Source organism: Aythya fuligula, chromosome 6, assembly GCF_009819795.1.
Source record: "Aythya fuligula isolate bAytFul2 chromosome 6, bAytFul2.pri, whole genome shotgun sequence".
In the NCBI taxonomy this organism is placed as follows: Eukaryota; Metazoa; Chordata; class Aves; order Anseriformes; family Anatidae; genus Aythya; species Aythya fuligula.
Genome location: NC_045564.1, coordinates 6502314 through 6524581, shown reverse-complemented (window position 1 = coordinate 6524581; position 22268 = coordinate 6502314). Strand labels below are relative to the sequence as shown.

The following is a 22268-nucleotide window of genomic DNA, read 5'->3' as shown; positions in this document are numbered from 1 at the left end:
AAGCACATCCGTTAAAACATCTGAGGGCATTCCCTGTGTTCTGCAGGAAATGTTGCTGCAGCCAGCAGCTCTGTCGGTTTCTCAGGGCTGCTGCTACAGACACCGCTCTTCTTCAACACTACCTTTAAAAATAATAGCAACAGTTCGTATTTTAATGATTATTCGTGTGCTTCGTTGCATTGCAGGAGTCCTTCGTGGCAACTTCCCAAGAAGAGGGCTCCATCCTCCCAGGCACCGTGTGCCCACCCAAGGAGGAGCTGAGCTCCTGCCTGGTGAGGCATCAATGGCACCGCTGGGGACAGCGCGCCCACGGCACCGGGGCTGAGAGCACAAACCTGCTTCTAATTTCTTAAAGAATTTTAAAATTTCTTTAGAAACACACAAGAGCAACAGTCAGACCCCACAGGAGCCGTATGGGGCTGGGGACGTGTCCTTGCAGGGCAGCAGATCCCAATCCTGGGCAAGCACCACCGCAGCTGCCCGGGGTCACAGGATGGGGCCCGGACACACGGGCGTGTTGGCACAGCTCCAGCCCTGCCCTGATGTAACATCCAGTCATCAGCACAGCTCTCAGCCATCCCGAGTCTCCCTAAATTTGGTTTGCGCTGCATTAAGGCCATACGGAAGGCCCTAAAGGCAAGCACACAGCCGAGCCACTGCAGTGACGCTAAGAAACGCTGCGAAGGGTTCGGGATTGATGCGAGTAAATGCGCCCATAAACAGGCTGCAGGTCAGCTGCTGTGCCAGCAGACATCCTAAAGCAGGTAGGTCTGGCCTCAATTATGAGACGCCACTGGCTTTGTCCCTGCTCTGACCCCAGCGAGATCACTTGAGGTGGACTGTGACCGCGCGCTGGGTTCCTAAGGCAGAACATGATCCACCTCCAAATCCTCGCAGCCCTGTGCTATCCAATTTCTCCTTGCTGTCTGCCTCAGATCTACAAAAGAAATAAACAGCAGGGAAAAAACACACCGGCAAGAGAGGATTGTGGCCACGTGGAACTCCAGCTTCACTCCAGCGCTGTCTTCTCTTGGCAATTACCAACACAAACGATCAGACGCTAGCGCTCATCCTGATGCTCTGAGGTTTCCACCACACGATGATGTTTGTCAGTCCTGTGTGCCCTCGGGCACGTGGCTAAAGTGACTGGGGACCAGCAGACACCGGCCCCAAGGGGACTGGACGACAGCAGGAGTTTTGCCCTGCCACATACACACACAGCCCTGCCACCTTCCCCCAGCGCTCCCCATCCCTCTCTCTAGCACTCCTGAGCCTCTCCCCCTTGATGATGAAAGGGCTAAAGAAAGCCACTTTCTTCAGTGTGACTCACCCTCTTTTAGCCAATTAAGGAATGCATTTGCATTTTTGAGAACACTTACACACGCAAAGTAAGAAAAGGAAAAAGTGAATCCAATTTACTAACCACACACACTGAAAAATCACCTTATCGCAGGCACCAGGATGACTCAGAAAACAAATGTAAATAGCTCCTGTGATTTAGCACTGACTGACACCCAGTGTATTAAAATAAATTGCCCGTGATTTCTCGCAAGCTCCATGCTAATGCACTCCATAAAATGTCAGTGAAAATGCAGCAGTGCCTAACTATCTGCAGGCTTCAGTCGGTGGCAAGTAATATCGGGAATTGTCCTCTGACCACGCCAGGGAGAGGAAGTCAATCTGCATCTCCGGCCTCTGGGGGAATGTTCCAGGTTTGCAAAGCGTGAGTCAGCAGCATTGCTGCTATGTAGGTGATTTTTTTTCCCTACCGTGCTGCCAGCAGCACAGTCCCTCCTGGCTTTTCCAGCTCCAGCCTGCCGGCTTATTCCACCACCAGCACATTAAAAGCCACCCCAGACCTGTCCGACCACACCAATTTAACACAGCAAAGAGCTGTATAAAGGAAGGAAGGGTTAAGCTGCCAGGTGAAGGTGGGGGAGTTGAATATTTTCCTAAATGCATTCAAACCTTTTTCCTGATCCTGCTACAACATCAATACCAAAGCCACCTTCGTTACTGCAGCCCAGACAGAAAGCACCATTCTAAGCCCCACACCCACAATTTGCACATCCATAGCTTGCCCTAGGTAAAGATCTCAAATATTTTACAAAATTGATGAATATAATACCCCTCCTGAGGGACACATCGACATTTTGCTTTACACAGACAAAGAAAACAACCAAGAGCTGAGGTCACAAGCTTCCGAAAGGAGCCTGGCAGCCCGCAGCCCTTCACCTAACCACTTCTTCCCCCAGCCAGGGCCACGTGAGCTGAGCTCCTGGCCAGTTCCTCCTCCACTGGATTTCTGTGCTCTGACAATTTTCTTGACACAGGGTATCCTCCCTACGGTTACTGACCCAAACCTCTGCCATTGCAAGCATCTGAGCATTCTTAATATTTAACCACAGAGAACAAAGGACATGAGATGTCCTAGAAGCAAAAAACAAAGCTGAAACCAGCCCTCCCTTCCCTCACACGGGGAGAACACCAACACAAGCTCACCACTTACCCGCTGCCTCTCCTCTTCCAGCCAGGCAGTTCGTGCACACACCAGCCAGCGGCCCAGAGCAGCCTTAGCATACGCTGTGCCCTGCCCAGAGGGCAGCAAGGGGCCACAGAGAAACTGGGATACTCTGGTGCAATGTAATGGAAGATACGGTGGGGAGGAGAGGCACGAAAGATAAAACCCATATGAAACCAAATTCCATTGGGAACATGAACTCTTAGCTCCAGCTAACCCACAGAAACAAGGTTTCTGGGAATTTTCTTCTTCCCAGCTAATAATTGGAGTCCACTGGCTAACTTTAGCCTGTTTTGGTGCAGAATCACAAACACCTGTTCCCACAAGTCACATGAAACAGATGTCCAAGTGGATGCCACATATGCTACAAGGAACCCAACTTCGGTGCCCCAAATCATGCTATAGGACCCTTATCTGCCAGTGAAAAAAATACCTAGGAGACAGTCTTTCTAACCAGTAAACCAGCAGGGAAATATTCACCGAGAGCTGATCACCAAGCACAAGGCATAAATCATCAGGCAGGTCAGCCCCAAAAACCAAGACCAACCCAAACCTGCTTGGTTCACGTAGCCACGAGAAAAGGCTGCGTTATACTGCTGGTCCAACCCCAACCCCGGGGAGAGAAGCGGGGATGTGAAGCCCCCGCGTGGGACTCCGTCAAGCCGAACTGCTCCTTACCTCCATCGCACGTGCCGAGGAAGGGCTGCCTAGAGAGCGGGGTGAAAACTGGAGGCCGAGCCCGGGACGGAGGCAAACACAGGGCCCAGGCTCGCTGCCGGTGCCGCTGCGTGCCCGGGAGCCGCGGGGCCGTGGGGAAGGCGAGCTGCTTCTGAGAGCTTCTGGCGCATTTGGTCACCGTGTCGCTGGGCTCGAGCAAGGGGAGCGCCAAGCATCACGTCATTCTGGGTGCCTGCCCTCTGCCACCGCGTGGAGCCCAACACACCGCCGCGCCACCGCGAGCTCTGGCTTCTGCTGCCCTTCTGTACCAGCTGATTAAAGGGTTTCCTTGTGATAGTCCCAGCCATCTCTTTCTACCCCTGCGGCCACTGGGCTTTTAAACCCTACCCATCTGCAGTTAATTCTGTTCCTGCAAAATAAGTGCCCCTCACCTCTACTTCAAGAAAACTGCGATAGTTGAAGTTATTTCCAATTTTGCCAGCAAAACATCTCATTTTCCTCTCTGCGGCCAGAAGGAATGAATTGTAATGCGCATCTCAAAAGCCCCGACCAAGGGAGGAGGTTAAAATGACCGATAAACCAGAGGTGCAAGAAACGCATTCGTATTGCTTATTTAAAATAAAACAAGAACCCATCTCCACACCAACTGATCCATTACCATATAGCTGACACCCTTTTTGTTGTTGTTGTTTTTGGAGACCGCAGAGGTCTGATAAGATGCTGCGTCCAAGAGATAAGGAACATTTCCAGAGACAAACCATTCATCCAAAGGATCGCATTGTCAACAATTTTGACTCGTTATCCACTGATACTGTAAAAACCAGGTGGTTCTGCTTGTCTGCTAACAAAGCCATCACTTCTGATTGCCAGAGCTCCTTCCTCTTTCCTTCTCCAGTGCTGCAGCAAAACCTTGGATTTTGACATCGAGCCCAGCAAGCAGCATTAGTCCTTGAGATAGAGTTTGCAAAACATTACTGAAATCGGAATGAGACTGCAGTTTGGCTGGCTGCCCTTCTGTAATGGAAGTGAAATTAAAAGTGAGGGGAAGAGAAGGGACCTGCTCTTCGCTAAAAAGACACCACTGAATACATTTTTCAAGAATTAAAGCATTTTATACACTATTTACTTCAGGGTTTTCTATTTCAGTGAGTCCAGTGATAATTGGTACCAGGAGGGATAACAACATGAAAAGCAACTAAGGAAAACTAAGGGGTAAAGCATTCTTTTGAAGAATTTTATTCCGCCAGGAAAGCCTATTAGGCAAGAAGGCTTCTGCCAAAGACAGAGAGAAGACAAGGGCCAAGAAAACAAAGACATGTAGAAGAGAAAAGCAAGGAACAGAACGGTACGTAAGATGACCAGGAAGGAAAATGTCCTGAATGATGCACTAATGCTTCCCCCCAGAAGGAACACAGCCTCAGCAACTTACTGCAATGAAACCGATGACGGGTAACATTTTGGGGATCTGTTGCTGCTAGCAGTGGCCCTTGGCTCTGCCTGTGCTGAAGTTCTCCTGGCTTGCAGTTGCCACCCGTCTGGGACTCAGAGGGGGCACGTCACGAGAGCAGGCTTCCTCCCGGAGTTACCATTGTTCCTGGGATACCCACACTAGAAATATAACCGCCTTGCCTGCAGGCTAACGACACGTCCAATTTTGCTTCCTGCCCTACAAACACACTTCTTGCCTTCAGGCCTGAACGCGGAGCTAAGACGTAGGCTGAGCTGGGTGACACCTGAGCAGCACAACGCACGGTAACGCCTGGGTTGGAAGGTGCTGGGGGAGAATTAGCACCTGGAAAGCTAATACAAGATGAACATTGCCTTTCCTTCTCTCCACCAAGGTGAAAAGAGCAGGTTTGCAGTCCCGCCTAGCTTCTTTTTTTTTTTTTTAAATCCTTTCTTCATTAAGGGCACAGTCCCTGCTGCAACTCAATGAGATCAATATTCCTTAATCACTCGACACATCTGACAGTTCAACCCAAGGAAAATTGCTTCGTGTGTTCTGTTCTGCAGGGCTTTATCCCCCCATTTCCCTTCCAGCCTTAAAGGGTTAGAGCAACCAAAGCCAAAGGGCATTAGGGGAAAGAGAATAATCAACTTCTCCTGGGAACTACCAACGACACCGTCAAAACCAAATCTGCTTGCCTTGTTTTGGTGATGGAAATGACTTCTGAAGTGCTGGTGATGCCTCCAGACAGCCTCAGATGGAAGCTCTCCCAGCCCTGCCCCGCCTGGCTGCCGGGGCGCTGTGCCTCAAGCCCCGCGCTCGCAGGCAGTGCTGAATGGGTTAAGAGAAGTTTCCCTCCTCCCTGACAGCCAGGCAGCATGAAGCCAGCCCTCTGCTTTCTTTCGGATGGATTGTACCTGCTGGAGCAGGGCAGGGGGTTTAACCCTGTCTGTGCTAGCCTGCAAGGACCCCGGGGAAGCTGAAACCACCATCAGCAAGCCCCCAGGTCGGGTAGGAAAGGCGAGGGCTCCAGATGCTGCCCGTACCCACCCAAAGCAACCGGCAAGCACGCGGGGGCTTCTGTTCGCCCTCCGCTAGCTGCAGCTGGGAGGGCTGATTCCATCCCTGCAGCGCCTGCAGGCACATTGAAAATAACTCCAGACCGCCTGCCAAAGCGACCTGAAAATCTATGCGAAGCTGCAACACAGCACAGATCGACCAAACGAAGAATAGCTATTGTTAAAACCCCCCGCACATACACAACAAACAAACCACAAAGGAAACCCACGCCCTGCACCAGACTCATCCCCGCTCAGCTCCGGAGGTGCCCTACCTTTGCGAGCTGTGACCGAGCCGATTCCAATCACTGCCTCCCGTCCGAGGCTACACGCTGAAGAATCTGTTAAAATAATCCAAAGGTGGGGGGAAAAAAAAAGTGAAAATGCTGAATTTTTGATGAAAAACAGTTTCCTGGTATAAAAAAAAAGTGTTTTTTGTTTTTTTTTTTTTTTTAAATGCTACAAAGATGCATACATATAAATACACACCACAGGTCCATGAAGGTGTGTGCGTATAATAATGCATTATGTATGCATCAAATAAATTACTAAGCAAACCCCCAGAGGTTTATTACCTATGCAGTTTAATTCATTCGGAGGGCACCGCTACAGAATTTAATCTACAGCAGGCTAAAACCCAAAAGCTGCAGCACAAAGGTAGAACGAGTCTCGCAAATCCTGCAAAAAGCAACCCAAGCTGACGTTTTTAAAAGAAAATCATTACCGGCTCAGAGGCTGCCATACCCCCAAAGCCTATCCTTAAATAACTGCTGCATAATCATTCTCCTGGCGTGCTGCTCTCCATCGGCTCGCTGCCTATCTCCAGACAGACGCAGTCTGCGAGCCACCAGCTTGGCTCTACCATGTGTACGTCAGGAAAAGGAAAACTGCAAATTAGGAGAAGTCCCCGCAGCGGTGAAAAGGAAAAGAGGGTGAGTGGGAGAGGAAGAGGGAGTTCACTGGCCGCAGAAATTTCCAGAAGGATGACAAACCAGCCGGCTCCGCCATCAGCCACTTACAATAGGACGCTGCGCCTCGCGGCTGCCCGAGCGGCTCGTCAAGGGCTCGCCGCTGCCCGGCGCCTGACGGGCATTTTAATTGCCTCCCACCGAGCGTGGCCCCGGGAAGCGTGGCCCCCCCGAGCCCGTGGGTCTCAGCGAGCTGCTCCTTTTGTGCTGCTGCCGAGCAGACGTGAGCAGGGCCGGCACGCAGGCAGCGGGGTGCGCGGTTCCCATCGCGCTGCCGCTCCCGCTCCTGATCCCGCACGGGTTTTTTTTTCCCAGCAGGGCTGCGGGGACAGCTCCGCTATGCTGCTGTCGGAGCCTTGCAGCTGCTTTATTCACACCCATGGGAAATGGAGTGCCCCCTTCGGCCCTGCCAGCAGCTCCCCGTGCCTTCACGGGGAGAAGGAGGAGGAGGAGGAGGAGGAGGAGGAAGGAAGCCCCCAAAGGCAGGCTGTAGGGGCCAAGGATGATGGTGGGGCGGGTACGGCGTGGCAGCAAAAAGGCCTCCAGAAGGAAAGGAAGAAGCACGAGCAGCACTAGCGCAGTTCTTGGACCTTCCCTCTGAGAAAGCCTGCTGTGAGTCGTGGGAAGGGGGCCTGCTGCTGCCAAGCCTCCCACTGCACAGCTCGTCCTCTGCAGAAACCAAGGAGACTCTCCTCCTGCCCTCGCCCCCCGCAGCTCCGCCAGCGAGCAGTGGGTGCCAGCGGGTGCCCAGCCCCACGCACCTCCACGGCTCCTCTCCTGCGGCTGCTCTTCCCCCAGCACCTTCGGGAGGTCCCAAAACACCACCGTGGGGCTGGGAGGGTGCGGGGCTTACAACAGGTCCCCAAAACCATCCTGAAATGCCTCTCGGCTGTTCCTGGCATGGCTCACAAGGGGCTATGCATATTGCCACCGCCCCCCTGACCGGCCCCACTCTGCCCGTGCTGGAGCTCGGGGGACACAGACCTGCCTGGGACCTGCCCCCACGAGCTCCTGGTCCGGCCAGGAGCAGCCACAAAGCAACCTCGGCCCACCAAACTCTTGTACCCATCACGCTGAACCAGAAAACTTGTGAGCAAAAAAAACCCACGACCATCAGTATGTTGGCACACCAAGGGACTGGGAATGCTTCACTGGTCTGAACTCTGAAAGATCTTGCATGTCCAAGCCTTTTTTTCTCTTCGATCCTACACGTTGGTGTAGGATCGCTGTAGGACAGGGCACTCAGCTTTGGTACCGTGCCATGGGAGCGCTCAGAACCCCCCCTGGCATCCCGGGTCACCCTGTGCAAGGTGTTGGGCGACCAGGAGACCATTTCTGTTACCATTTTTTACTTAAAGAAGCCAGGACGCAGAGGGGGGAGTGGCAATGTCCTCATTTCAAGGATGATGGAAAAAGAAGAGTTATGGGGCTTTGGCTTGCCCAAGGTCACACCACTTCTGGCCCAGCCCAGTCTCTCAGACCCTCTCCAAAGCTCAGCCTCAGCCCTTCCCACCCAAGGCCCTGCCGAAATGGTGCAGCCAGCCTCGAGCAAAGGCCTCGGGGGGTGGCTGCTGCTTTTTTTCCCCCACCAGAGGCTGGGTGAACATTTTATGCAACACCCAAAATAGCAGCTAATGTGATCGGTGATGTAGATGAAGAGGAATAAGCCTGCTGAATAAGAAATTGCACCACTCGGGTAAAAATAGCCCTGGAACAAGGCATTTTCTTTTTATCCTTCATTGTCTCAGCACTTACGCTGGTCTCGGGGACGGCTGCCTGCTGGAGAGGAGGCAGGTGCTTTCCCACACACATTGCCTCTTCTTCTGCAGCATCCCATTTCACCAGCTGCCTGAGGGAGAGCCTTGCTTTCCTTCCCTTTCCTCCCTCGAGGAGGAAATAAGCAGAAAAGAGGACGACCCTTACCTGTGGCGAGGCGCAGGCAGCACGGCACAGCGGCTCCTGCAGCGCTACGGTGCCTGCCAGGAGCCTGCAGGCTGGGGAGGAGTTAGCTACAGCTGCAGGCTGAGCCCGCAGCTCCGTGGTTAGCAAGGTGCGGGGGGTTTCCAGCAGGGAAGGGCGTTTCAGGATGCAGGAGGGGCCTGGCTTTGGTTTTAGGCTCCCCATCAGGTTTGTTCCCCCTCCAGCAGGCGAGCTGCCCACCTGTGCAGCGCTGTTTCTGAACTGCAGGCGGTATTTTCGGGCACGAGCTCCTGTGTGAAGCCACGCTGCCTCCTCCAGTAAATAATAGATGGGAGCAATACCTAGAAAGGGCCCTTGTTTCCATCTCACTCCGTGCTAGCATGTCCCTGGGATCGTGATGCAAGATGGGGCTGGCCAAGTCCCTGCAGGCCTGCGTTGCAGGAGGTCCAGTGCTGCTCAGAAGCCTTTGAAGCTGCCAGATAAACACGGCCCGGGGGCTGCCTAGAAATCCCTTGGTTTCCAGCTAAGAGACTGACGACAGCAAAAGAGTAAGAAACCAAAATTCATCATAGCTGCTCGATAGCCCTCCAGCCTTGTACAAAGATGTGGTACCTACAGCAGAGGTGCTGCTGTTACACACATGGAGGTGAGAGGCGGGTTTGTTCTTTTTCATATTTTTGCCTTTCATCCCGTAACCCACCTGGGATTCGTGCACAGCTCCGCATTACACCGCGGGAGCTGCAGCGCTGCAGCCACAGCAGGATCGGAAGCGAGGGAAAGCAGAGCCTGTGGGAGAAGTATTTGCTCTTACGAGAGCAGCGCTGGTGCTGCAGTCCCAATAGGAGCACTCATTAATCACCCCCCAGAAACGGCACCGAGCTGAGGTGAGGGCTGAGGGTGTCTGAAAAGGCCAAGGGGAACTGCCAGGGTTAAGAGCAATGCTGGTGGCGTTGCCGTCGCTGCTACGAGCTAACCAAACTGCTTTTGGTAAGGCCACTTCTCAACCCCCCCTCTGCTCCCGGGCTGTTTGCACGGCGCCTGATTCAGTGATGCTTACAGCAGGCTCCTAAAGCTGCAGGACCCCAAGAAGGCAGCCGTTAATGCTGGGAACTGTGGCCAGTTTCCCTGCTGCACCCAGAACAAGAGGCCATCCCATGCACACCTCTGCGCTGACCCCATCAGCCACAGGGCTTTGGTGGCACAGTCCTGTCCCAGTACAGCCCCAAGGGAGCCTGGATCACCCCAAAATTTCATTTTCAATTTCCCTGATGCTCAGCGAGCGTGGAGCTCAGGCACTCACCGAGCCTCTCTCTGCGCTCCTGAGGGGATTTCTGGCTATGGAACCGCTGCAGATGCAGACCCTGTGGTTTCTTCTCTTCGTCTATCTCTCCTGGCCTACCAGTGGGGTGATGAATCAAGACAAAAACTTGCTTAAAGTGACACATCACAGTTACTGGGACAGAATTTGTTCAAATGTCAATCTGTGCTTCCTTTCACCATGTAGCCTAATGGTTTTCAATTAGCTATCGTGTCACACCTCATCACAAAAGCTTTGGTTATTATTCTGCATTAAATTTATAAACAAAATGTTTTAAATTCGTGATTCATTTATTGAATCACAATTTGCATGACCCGCAATTAAAATATAACCTCTGAGCTGGCACAGCCTTAAATATGCTGCAGCAGTAACTGCAATGGAAAACACACAAGTTTATCTGTTTTGCCTGATCGCGGGGGGCTTGGGCAGCATTTCGATTCCATTTCTATTTAGGAGAATGTGTAGCAAACGCTTACGTTCAGTTCAATTCCGTGGGATGCTGGCACGTAGTGAAACGCAGTACCACAAATAGAGGTTTTCCTGAAATGGGCCCGTATCCATGAGCCCCTTCAGGGAAAAGGCATCTGATTCCTCATTTCTGCAGAGCTAATAAAGCAAATTCAAGATCCCCCTGCCTTCAGAGATAGCTTTCTAAGCAGCTAAACGCAGCCTTCCTAAAATCAGCCAGGCAGTTATTTTCCCCCATGCCTGTGGATTTGGTTCAGAAACTCGAACAAACCCGTTAGCTCTCCTCACTCACCGCTTTTCCTCGAGAGCCGGGCACTAGGGATGGCAGCAACACCCAGCAGCATGCAGCAGAGGGGGGTTTGAGCAGCTTCTCCCTCAGCAGCTCTTCCTGTAAGGAGGGCAGCCAGGCAGAAACCCGTGGCTGAGCTACCAGCCACGCGGAGCAGAAGCCGCAGAGCACTTGCTGAAGAGGAGAGGTGGCAAAAGCTGCCTGGTGAGGAAGGTGCTGACCCACCTGCACGCCACTGTGACACCATGCTGCGCTGCTGCAACCGCTCACAACCTCCTTGCACGGGCACCTGGGTGCTCCCATAGCCGCCCTTCACAGACTGCAGGTTTCCAGTGAAAAGCCACCATGATTAATCGCCACCATGACCTCTGAGACAAAACCCAGCTAAAAAAATCCGAGGCCCTTCCCTGACTACCACACATTTAGAGCAGAACTGGTGCTTTGTGCACACTCTCGTGCCTCAGATAGAGGCACAGCGAGGGCAGTGTGCGTGCTGCACGTTGCAGACATCCTCTTCGCAGAGGACCCCTTTGCACGGGCTTCTTAATGGATTTTGACTGTTGCATTTACTGTGAAACGAGCATCGCAGACGCTGCCAGCTAATTCATTAGCTACTCGTGATTGATTCTTGTTCTCATCACCATAAAAGCACATTTTCTGTGGTTAGCGTCATGATCCCGATCCCCCTTTTGCTTACACACATGGAATCAGCTACAGCTCCACCGAGCCCACAGCAGTCGCTACACCAAGGCTAAACCCCATTTGAAGGCTGCAGACAGCAGGTAGCACTGGAAGGTGATGATGGTCAAACCGGGCTCATCAGAGCAAGCTGAAAGTCATTTGGCGAGATGGAGTTTTGGAGAAAGGATGGACCTTGGGATGGAGCTGGAGGGACGTGTCCCTCTTCAAAGGGAGAGGCTTTATCAGTGGCACTTCGACAGGCAGTGCTGCTGTAAGCTGGGGAGCTCCTCACGCTGCTTCAACCACCTCCAGGGGAACTCTTGCTACCAAAAACCGCCCAGACACTGGTTTACAGAAAACTGCACCAGCACTTAAAAGGAATAGCCAGGGACCGCAGCGAGCTTTTTAGGAGCCTGAATATCAAACAGAATCATACAACAAAGCAGAGACAAAGCCGTGTGACTTCGGGACAGCAAAAGTGCAGGAACACGGTCAGAAAAGCTAAGGAACAAAATGAATTACAATTAGTATGGAACATAAAAGGCACCCAAAAAGATGCAATGCGATCTGAAAAGCAACGCGGGCAAGTCATGGTTCAGCAGAGAGGCACAGCGAAGATGATGCAGAGCAGAGTAGGATGCAGCACACTCAACATTTGCCTCGATTTTCACAAATAAATCAACTGTGAGCAAACACTGCATGCAATTAATTTTAAAAAGAAGCAAAACCTTGGGTCAGAATGGGAAAGAGCAGCATACAAAACGCTCAGAACAAGCTAGCCAGAGTGCAGAACATTTTATGAGTCCTTCCTGACTCAAGAAGAGCATTTACAGTTTCAGAGACGATGCTACAGAAGACCAAACACTGCACCCTCTCTTGAAAGGAAGCCACGGGAAATTACAAACCAGTCTCACCTTTGCAAACAGACCCGAAGAGGCAATTTCTAAGCACCTGCAGGACAGGAGGAGAACTGAGGAATTCCTGCAGGCAGTTAAGTTTGTCAATAACAAATCCCAGCCACCTGATCTCTTTTTCTCCCTAGTTTGCTTTTCTAAAATTTGGTTTGGACCCCAAGCTGGGCTGCGCTTTTCACACGTAGGAAAGCACGCTCAAAAGCCAAGGTGATCGCAGCAACTACAGAGCACCTCCCAAATCTGGGAGCAGGACATCAAAAGAGAAAAAGACTGCACAGTGCATGGAGAGCCGAGGCCCCGGGCACAACCAGACAGATAGAGAGCAAGTAGCTAGGCAGTAGCTTGGCAGGAAAAGGCTTTCTGTTGGCAAAAAAAAAGACGAATCGCAGTTCTATTTATCTTCACGGGGATGCTGTCCCTGAAACACGGGAATAATTATTCCTTTTTCTTTGTCGGTGGTGATGTCTCAGCTGGAGAAGCGCCAAAAAATGGGTTTCGCGCAGTAAGGAAGATATTGGCAAACTAGGGAGAGCCCAGACACCACAAAATGGAGAGCTTGGGAAATATTCTTCTGATCTTCCCTTGTAAAGTGCAGCTGTCCACATCACAGTGCCCCTGGGGTGGCGCATTTGGGTCTGCGAGCGAGGAGCTTTGTGGGGTGGTGACCTGGGTGGGACAGGCTCCGATGAAGCTGTTTGCCCCCTGGTAACACCGCAGCAGAGAGGGAAGAAGGCAGCTGCTCCCAGCACTTGCCAGGAGGCTCCTACCTCTTTCGAGCAGGGTTCAGAACCAAAGTCAGCCTTTGGGACCTCTCGTATGTTTGAGCAAAGGCCCCAAGCAATCGTGTTGGACCTGCAAGTGAAAAACCAGGAGCACAACGCTTTCAAGAGGCTGCAGAAGAAGAGGAGACAGAAAGTGGAGTAACTCCGGTACCCTTTTGCTCCAAGGTCCTCTCTGCACCAGCTGGCAAACAGAATCTAAGCGACTCATTAACCACGGAAGGAGCTGGAAGACAAAGGCATTTTCAGCCAACAGCAGACAAAGGGATGAAAGAGGGCTGTAATGAGAACGAGATGACGGTGGCACTTGGGGGGGCGCTGGGAAGGAGGGTGTTACATTTAAAAGAACTGTCCCTTGTAAAATTCGAGCAAGCACTCTCATTCCTAATGCAGGCAGACGCATCTGAAAGGCCTCATTCAGCTGCAAGTGTCACTGAACACCCTTTTGGACGCTAGCTGTCCCCTAGCAGTATTAAATAAGGATATGAGACTGGTAGTAAATATAAAGTGTCACTTGTTTATGGATTTTAGCCTCATAAATCATTAAGGGATGAATATTAACGAGCAGCCAGCATTCTGAGCTGCTGCCCTGCACGTAGCTGCTGGGAGATTCAGGCCAGCTTGAGCTTTCGGTGCTCTCTGAAGCCAACCCTGCAGCCCACGTCAGGTCAGACAGCAGCAGCACGGGACGGATGCTGGGCAGCACCTCCCGGGAGCCACATCTCAGGCAAACAAATTTCCACCATACCTCCCAGGGCCAGCCGAAGCAGGTCAGGCACCTTCACGTCTGCCTCTGGTTTTGCACAGGACAGTTTGAGCAATCAAACCATGCACAGACATGAGCAAGGGGAATGTAAATTTTACTGGCTCACTTCAATATTTTGGGGGATGATGGTCATAAAAACTCAGTAGGACTGCAACTGCTTGCCCCCAGAAGAGGTCTTCCCCACGAAGATGATGTTTTCTGGTCTACTCGATTTGCTTCTGGAAAACCTCCTGCCATCAGGAGGGCTTCAGCTGTGCCAGTTCCTCAACCCCAGAAAGAGCAGCAGCAGCAGCAGCTCTCCAGAGCCTCTTCTGGGCTCTGCTCTGCAGTCACAAGCATGGAGCCACAGAAGCTGAATGGGCAGAAGCCATTTTAGGTGGACAGCTTTTTTTTTCTTTGCATTATCTTATGTTAGCTACTGGAGGATGCTGACAGGCAGAGCCGACCTTTGTACCTCCTGGCTTTTGGGCATCACATTTTCTCCAGTCTCCTTGGGATGCTCGTCCTTCCCTGCTGTGAGCCTGAAATCAGCTGGTGGCCAAGGGGTGGCCATCCCATCCCATCCCATCCCATCCCATCCCCAGCAGGACACGGCCACCCCAAGGCACACGCCGGCCTCCCAGCCCTGCTCTCCTCCCTGGGCCGTTCAGCCTGGCCTTGACCTCATTTACCAGCAGCCCTGCCCCTTGCAAATTGCCCAGCATTTCGTACTGCCCTCGTTAATCATTTTTAACTGCTTTCCAGTCAATGCAAGCCAAAAAAAAAAACCACCAAAGCACCAACTCAAAACTTGGACAACTGGCAGCACCCTTCTTCACCATCTCATTGCTTCCACTCGGATGTAAATCTTCTGCCTGACAGCTGTTGTGAAACAACAGATTAGCAGAAAAGGAACGGGCTTTTGTTAGAGGATTTATTCTCTGTCCACTGCATGTGCGGAGCTGTTAAAGCACTAAATCAGCCCGTGCTTTCATTTGACAGCTATTAACAACCCTCTCCCAACTTAATTTCTTCCTCCTTCCTATTGAGAGACTGATTTGGAAGAACAAAGGAATAGTTGCTGCACTTCTTAATGAAGGGGAACCATGAAGAGTTATTAGTAGGTCACAAACATCCTTACTGCTCAAAAACTATAAGGCCATGCCAAAAAAAATAATAATTTCCACATCTAAAAAAAAAAAAAAAAAAAAAACACAGCCTGCAAAGAAAGCACAGGAAACCTACACCTGCTGCAGCAAGTCACCGGGTCAAGAGTCAGAAATTTCACACCTGCCAAGGCTGCCGGAGCCTCTGCCAACATCTGATGTTTGTCCAGAATATTTCAGTTCTTTGCTGCAAGATACTCTCTGCTGAAGCTGTCAAAGGAAGGGAAGTTTTAGGAAAACTCACGCTACGTGTGCCTCCAGCAGCCTCCACCGGTTACCCCTGAGCACCACAAATCCCTCCAGCTCTAACCACTGCCCTGCTGGAAGCACACCTCCCTGCCAGCCCTTTTTGCTCCCTCAGACTGGTTTTGCTGATCCTTCTCGCTGGATTTCGGCCCCTTCCACTTGCCGACCCCTTCAGTCCCTCGGGAGGGGCCCTAACAAAGCCAGCCTTCTCCAAACAGGTTTTCCTCCTGCTGCCGCTCCCCACGGTCACGGTCGCTGATCCCTTCTCCGCTCCCTTCTCGTGCTGCTCCTGAGGGCAGGGGTCACCATTACAGAGGCAAATCACGTCGGGAACATATGCCAAGGTTCAGCAAAAGGCACGGGCAGAACGAAAGGCCTTTCTTTTCCTTACACCTTGTGGGGAGGTTTACAATATTTTCTCAGAAAGAAAAAAAAAAAGGCACCTCTTCATATGTCCCATCTGCCGACCATCGAGCAGACCAGCTGAGTCTCGCCTCCCACCTTCCCCAAATTCCCAATTTAACAGGATTTTTCAGCCATTAAAAACGCTTATGAGCTGTGAATACTTACAAGTATTCAACCTTTAAAAAAACAACAAGAAGCGTGAGCTTATCTTATCCTCTGATTGCTGCTTCCTGACTCACTACTCGGGTCCATGCCTGCTGGTGGGGAAGGAAACAGCAGCTCTCCCTCCTGAGCCAGGCAAAGGAAACGCTGTCTTCTGCTCAGAGACCTAGGAGTAACTCTGAATTGTTTCTGTACTATAAAACACAAGCAGTTGTAAATAAATATATCTAAAATCAGATAAACATGGAAAATGCACACATTACTACATCCCCTTTATTCCATCTTTTCTTCCCTCGTAACAATTCTCTTACCCTCTGGCTTCTGCCCATCTTTCCCCTCCCTGCTGCTCCTTTCCATCTCAAAGCTCTCCTCCACTCCCTTCCCACCCGTCTCCACCACCCACACCCTCGAGGCCCGTGTCAGCCCTGCCACAGCGCCCTGCTCGCTCTCACTCCTGCAGTCCATGCCTGCCCTCCTCACCCCTCCTCGAGGTCCCCCAGCCCTCCTCAGGACAGGGTTCGCTCCTCCCCATGCCCTAAACCCGCACAGCATCCCCGGTGCCTCCCTGGCTGCAGTGCTCCAACCTGCAGCCCTCTTCCCCTTGCGCCCTGCCCAAAGGCAGAGGTAACCCTCGCTCTGCAACACGTGCCACAGCCCTCCGGGGACGACGTGGGCTGAGCCCTGCTGCCAAAAATCCCATGAGCGAGCCAGCGGGGCGATTAAAGTGCAGCAGTGTGCTCTCTCCAGGTTCTGCAGCTAAGCTCAACACCTTCCTCCTCGTCTCTTCCCATCCCCTTGAACAAGAGAGAAGCCCCACATACAGCCTGCTCTACAAGAAGAGATCTTTTATTAATAAGCACAGGCTCACACGTATGTTCGGATTGACTCCAACATACTGCCGAGACAGGAATAACCGAGCATTGTTTTATTTTTTAATGCCTGGATAGAAGTGATTTTACACTTCGCTACCTTCAAAGCCAAGTCACTGTGCCCGGCAGCTGCCCTCTGTCCTCTCCATGCAACGCGGGGAGCAGAAGGCAGGTATCACTGCAAGACAGAAGTGCTGGCAGTGCTAATAGCCAGGCCCCAAGCAGGTATTTGCAGCTGATGGAGAATGCAGAGAACAAGATGAGAGAAAAAAAAAAACTTAAGTTTTTTTGTGATCTCATTTTGGTTTTGTTCAACTGCTCCTCGTGGTGCCACTTCATTTCTGTGGCTCAAGGTTTCGCCCCTTTAAAAGGCCACCAAACCCTCCCCGGCCTGGGTTGATCTCCCATTACTGAAAGGCGCCGGGCTGAATCTCCTCCCTTCCCCTGGATGCACCAGGGGCAGCAGCAGCTGATACTCGCCTGCCCAGCCAATTATTGGGATTTTCCTTCCAAAGCCCACAAAGACCCTCCAGAAGTGAAAGCCCTCTCGGTGTGAGGCTGTGCGCAAACACCTGCTGAGGAACAAAGGGGGAGAGGAGGCAGCACGTGGAAGGACTTAGGCTGGAAGGGGCTCTGCCCCGACTTCCAGGAACAGGGCGAGGAAAGGTTTCTTACAGCCCAGCTTGGTTTTTGGCCAATTTGGTTGCTCTTTGGTTGCCAACAGATGACAGGAGATGCTGACGGACAACATCTGTCAGCAGCCTCTCAGCTGGGACCTGCTGGTGCGTTTTCAGCTGGCACCAAGGGACACAGGGATCCTTGGGGGACAGCATGGTGGCTTGGGTGACTCTCCTTGCACCTCGTCCACATGGAGGGGCAGTGGGAAAGAAAGCAAAAAGGATGGAAAGCAAAAAGGATGGAGCCCGAAAACCCGCAGCAAGTGGCCCTCCTGGCAAACCTCTCCCCCAGCGAGCTCCCAGCAGGAGCAGAGGCTCCACAGGCAAGGCGCTCGCCAACACAGGCTAACTGGTGCAGAGCAGAGCCCGAGCTGACAAACAGGCTTATTCATTTGCTTGCTGTTTGTTATCTCCAAGCACTGCACCATCTGCTTTGCTCTCTCCTTCAAAAGGCTGCAGCAGCGAGGGGAAGGCGGCCTGCTTGCCATCCTCCTGCCGCCCCGATCCCGCCCGGCTCGGAGGGGAGGCTGCTGGCGGGACGGAGCCGGGGAAGGGAAGGAGAGAGCTCCTCACACAGCCTGGTGGCTCAGCACCCGTCCTGGCTCTGCTGCTTACTGACTTCAGAGCGGCTCTGAACCCGGAGACAGCAGCTTCAGGCAGGCTGCCTTGGGGTTGCCACCAAGCACAGCCAAGCTGCAAGCTCCCAGCCCGGTTGTCGAACACGTGCACATCTCACAGGGCGCAGGGGATCCCAATATTAGAACGCTCACTCATCCCATCCCATCCCATCCCATCCCATCCCATCCCACCACCACTTAGCTCACTGCATCCTCTCCCCCGCACACGCCCAGCCCGAGTGGCTGGTAAAGCCTGAGAGCAGCCCTGTGGAATCAAGTGCTAGAGAACTTCATACAGATATATATATATATATATATATATATATATAAAAAGTGTATGTATATATATACACACACCGCATAACTGTGAAACACCCCATCTGCTCACGTTACGACACTCCAAGTGCATGCAATTAACTGCACCGAAATGGCAGAAGGATCCGGAGCAGGCAGTGGCTTTTTCCCCGACTCCCACCATTTCCACCTTCCTCTCACCCCAACATATGGGATGCCATATGAATTACTGAATGGATCATGCTAAAAGTGGAGCCTGGAGGGTCTATTTTTAATGCGGATTGCAGGGGGATACTGTCAGTCTGTGGTGCAGCATTGTTTGCCTCACGAGCTTGGTCTGTCACTGCTTCTGGCACTCCCCGCTCCCAGCGCTGACAGCGGATCTCCAACCTCATCGATATTTCCCCCGGCGCTCTGATTGCAGTCTCCTTGCTGAGTTACCTGGGGGGGCTCTGCAGGAGTCACGTTCAGCCTGCAGTACCTGCAAGCACAGTGGTTATCGAGCACCGCGCTTCCTCATGCCCCTGAGAAGTCACTCAACCCATCCCCACCCAACCTTTCCAGCCAAGTGCAAAGTCAAGCCAAAAGTGGTGCCAGATGAAAGGCTTCAGGTGAGGCAGTACAACCTCAGAGGGAACGGCAAGTGCCTAAAGAAAGCAGTTTCTGGACAGTAGCTGCTGCTTTTTTTGTTGTTATTATTTTTAAAGCTATACAGGCTCAGCAGAACTCAGCTTCACTGGAAGCGTTTTCTTCCCCAGCGAACCTAACCACCCAAAGAAAAGCAGCTCCCCCCAGCCACGTGGACACACGGTTTCTCACTGATTCCCGGAGCGATGCTCACAGCCCTGTGCTAGATTTTACCTGAGGAAACGCAGGTGCTGCCTGGGCAGAGCAGGAGGCCGGGACCAATCCAACATTTCCAGCCCCGGCCAGAGCGGTGACGCACAAGCCAGTGGTTCAGAGCGATCCCAGCAGTTGGGGAGGTGATGCTGGGTGCACTGAAGCAGCTTTAAAAGTGCTTAACAAAGCAGAAACTGGAACTGATGTGTCACAAAACACCATCAATTACCATGAAACCGTTACCTCATTTTAGTGGATAACAAATCTACGCCTGCCTCTTCAGGGCACCACCATTTCCTAAGCCCAGGCAGCCCAGACCCTCGCACAAACGTTTTCCCAGATGTCCCTCAATGAAGAAGAACCCCCCGGCCGCTCCTTCCTGGTTACTCTCCGCAGGGCTCAAGCTTTTGAAATGTTCTCATGTCTCTCCCTGTGACTTGGAAATTTGTTGGCAAGGCTCTGCCTTCCTGTTGCACATCAGCAGCTCAGACTTTCCCCCAGCACATACGAGCTCCTGGTCCTGCCCAGCACTTTGTGCCATCAGCATTTTGCTTTCCTTCCCCTGATGTAAGCATGACGCAAAGCAGTGCTGGGCTGTGAGCCTCCTCCAGGAGGGCTAGGGAGAAAAAGGTGGGCTCGTGCTTCTTCCGAGGCTGGGAGGGTGGCCCGAGCTGGAAGACAACCAGCAGGAAAAGGCAGCAAGAGCTGAGACCCCGGGGGAGAAGCATGGCTTGGGTGAGGTGCCACACGAGAGATGGAGCCCGGCCCCTGGCCTCGCTCGGAGCAGCGCCTCACATCCCAGCAGAGCCCTTGGCCCGCTGCAGCTCCCCCAGCCCATATGTTCCTCTGGCTCACAACCTGCGACACGCTACGCCTTCGCTAAGGCGAGGGGGAGAGGGGAGGGAGAAGGGGGACGAATTAATTCAGAAGCTCTTGGCAGCCAGGAGGAACAAAATAAAGGCAGAAGTTACGGAGAGCAGGCCTGCGCTGCCAGATGAAGTCACAAGTGGCTCGGTTCAGATCCGAGCCTTTTTATTATTATTGTTGTTATTATTAGTATTAGCATTTGGCAAGAGGATCCAGGAAATACCTTGCTGGTGATGTCTGCTTCTCCCAGCACGAGCCTGTTAGGAATGCTGAATGGTTTACCCTGGGAGAGGGAGCACCGTGCTATTGCCGAGCCACCGGCTTCTACTGCCACGGAGCTAACTCACAGAGCAACAATCCCGTTTTGTTGGTTTTGAAAAAGTCAATGCATGAGAGCAAGCCTTCCAAAGCAGGCTTCCCCTCCACAAACTGGACACGGTGTCAGGGAGATTCCCACCGGTGAGAAGCTGGGTTTGGTTTAAGAGGAAAAAGCCTCTGTTCGCTACGAAGCCTCATAAAGGAGAGCCCCAAGCACCCTGCCTTCCAGAGGAGTAAGCACGAGACCAGAAGGCAGCACCTGAACGGCGAAAGGCACGATCCCGCTGCAGGACACAAGGAGCTGGCAGGCCGGGCGGCAGGGATGAGGCACTCGTGCAGCAGCAGGGCACACGGTGTGCCAGGACTGCTCGTTGGGAAGCAGCCTGCTTTTAACATCTGGCCATGAAGTGGCCTCGGCGTAAGGGGGATGAAAACTTCTCTACGTTACTTACAAAGGAAGGGCTCCCCCAGGCAGCGCTCCCTTGCCCCAGGCTCCTGCTCGCCTCCAGCACGTGGCAAGAAGCAAAGCCGGGTGCTGCTTCTGGGCGGGCCCCAGGGCCTGGTTTCTGCTTCTGCCAGCTGAACTTCTTTCAAAAAGCAAGCTCCCATCCATGAACACCTACAAAAACTCTCCTTCAGAGGCAGCGTTGTGCACTTCACGAGGCTGCGTGCCCGAAGCAGCTCTGTTTTAGTGGCTCGGGAATTGCTCAGAACCCCTTGTCCCTCTAGCTCAAACCACCACCGGCTCCTGACGGCAGCCAGCCATTTATAGATTGCTCTCACGTCGCAGCCTCGCCCACCCCTTTTCTTATAGCCATGGCTGACAGAAGCCACAGGTGCAGGCTCTGCGTGGAAGCAGGAATTGCTAGATTTAGAGGCACTACGAAAATAAATGAGAAGTCAGCAAAAGGACCAGGGAATAGGATGTAATTTCTACCACGTTACGTGTATCTCGTGGTTAAGAGCAAGACGAAACAAAGCACAACATCTACACAGTTCTTCAAGAAACAGGAGGAGAAGCACTGAAAAGCAGACAGGAGCTGGATGACAAAAGCTGTCATCGCAAGGTAACCTGCGTATATGGCCAGAGGAGCGCGCACAGTACGGAAAGACAAATGTCTCAATGGCAAGCAGGTGCTCATTGATGCTCACAGCCACCAGAACAGGTGCCACCCTACAGGACAGCATCCTACGCAGAAGGCCAGGGCGGCACAGAGACCTGTGTCTCCTCCTGAACCAAATGCAGTTCTGCCCCTTTGGCAGCTCGTCCCTCTCCACCCCGTGTTGTCCCCCTAAGCTGAAAGAGAAAAACTCCAGCTTGACAGAACCACAGGGAAACACGAGGATGCAAACATGTTATTCACAATCCAGAAAATCTGCCTTCTGAATTAGAAGCAGCCAAGGGCCGAGCTCTCCAAGGCAACTTGCTCCAAGTACTTGATGTGGCCGGGGATAAAGCTGACAGGGCAGAAAAAAACCCTCAGATTTAAGCAATCAATTGCTGAGCTGCTGAACCGAACACAACTGCACACAGGACTGCAGAGCATTACCAGACACACTTTGCTTTAATTTGTGCAGCAGCAGCAGCCTCCCCCTCCTCACCTGTGCCATGCAGCCGCAGCCGAGGTCAGCAGAGCTGTCAAAGCCGATGCAGTCCCTCCACAAACACCCCCAGCTGATGGCCACTTCTCTGTGAGGATTATGTGCAGTTCGTTCACTCTGGCTAGCCTACTTTGCTGCAGCCATAAAAATAACCCTCTTTCAGTAACGCAAGACCTGTGTGGAAAGGCTGAATCAACAGGAGTTAAGTTTGGAGAGAAGTGAGAAGAGAGATGCTAGGAGCGGCACATCCGAGCATTTAAAGATTTCCGTGCATGCAGGGAACGTGCACAGTGGGCATGGAAAATAAGTCCATCGGAGCAACAAAACCGAAGTTATGGGAAGAAATTTTGCCAGGAAGGACAGTGAATGAAAAGAAAGCAGCACCAGCTGGAGGGTACACACTGCATCCCTGAGCTCGA

General features: G+C 52.4%; 1 protein-coding gene across 23 annotated transcripts in view; it reads right to left on the bottom strand.

Annotated features, from left to right (window-relative positions):
* Positions 1-22268, bottom strand: part of MAP2 (microtubule associated protein 2) — a 175858-nt gene that overhangs the window by 96519 nt on the left and 57071 nt on the right. For 19 of the 23 annotated variants that reach the window (XM_032190442.1, XM_032190449.1, XM_032190451.1 and 16 more), the window contains exon 3: positions 5980-6045. The exons of 1 other annotated variant lie outside the window; for it this stretch is intronic. The gene's annotated coding sequence lies outside the window, so the exon portion shown is untranslated. Of the gene's footprint in view, positions 1-3199; positions 3260-5979; positions 6046-6279; positions 6370-6428; positions 6569-22268 lie in introns of those variants that run through there. 3 more of the 23 variants (XM_032190444.1, XM_032190443.1, XM_032190447.1) reach the window with 3 other exon arrangements.